The sequence below is a fragment of the Primulina tabacum genome, chromosome 17, assembly GCF_025594145.1.
Source record: "Primulina tabacum isolate GXHZ01 chromosome 17, ASM2559414v2, whole genome shotgun sequence".
NCBI classification, from domain to species: domain Eukaryota; kingdom Viridiplantae; phylum Streptophyta; class Magnoliopsida; order Lamiales; family Gesneriaceae; genus Primulina; species Primulina tabacum.
This window is the reverse complement of record NC_134566.1, coordinates 7,466,706-7,467,648: the sequence shown is the minus strand read 5'-3', so window position 1 is coordinate 7,467,648 and position 943 is coordinate 7,466,706.

The following is a 943-nucleotide window of genomic DNA, read 5'->3' as shown; positions in this document are numbered from 1 at the left end:
CCAACAAGACAGCTGTACCCAACAAAGGAACCGGGCCAAAAGCGGGAGCAAATCTCAACAAGCCAAAAGAAAACAAACCAAACGCCCATGTGTTTGCAATGACGCAAGAAGAGGCAGACGACGCAAACGACGTCGTGTCAGGTACCGTCCTAATTTACAAGTTCCTGCCTATGTATTATTTGAATGTGGTGCTACACACTCTTTCATATCTAAGCAATTGCTAATAAATTAGGACATGAGCCGGAGAAAGCAGTTGAGCCTTTTAGAATAACAACACCTACAAGTAAGACTATTTGATATTCATAGAGATTGTAGAACTAAGACGACACTCCACCCCTACGTCACGGTACAACGGTATAATCGAGTAGAAAAAGGAAGCCACGTGGGATTTGAGAGAAAGAATGCGAGAAAAATATTCTTATCTATTCAAATATCAAGTCGACCCAAGTTTCGAGGACGAAACTTCCAATAAGGTGGGAGGGATGTGAAACCCCGATTTTTTTTTTCCGGAGATAAGTATATCAAGAATTTAAATAATGAGATAATTTATATATGTGATACATATTTATTAATTTAATAAACTAGATAAATATTGTAAAATCCCGCAAATTCTAAATCATTTATTTATTTGTACTCAAGATGATATTAATTTATCAAGGATTTAGTTATTTTAAACTCTTCAATAATTTAATTAAGAACTAGTTAATATAAATAAATATATATACCTATGTATATGTATAAGTATCTTGGGATTTAGATTTAGTTAAAAGGATAATTAATATAGATATATGTATTAGATGAATAAATATTGATATATGAATAGGAGATAATATAATTTTGGAAAATATATGTATGCATGATTCTCGAATTGAGTATATAAATATATATAATTTTGATTCTTTTAATATAGGAGTAAATGATATTTTCAAAAGTAAAAGTATAC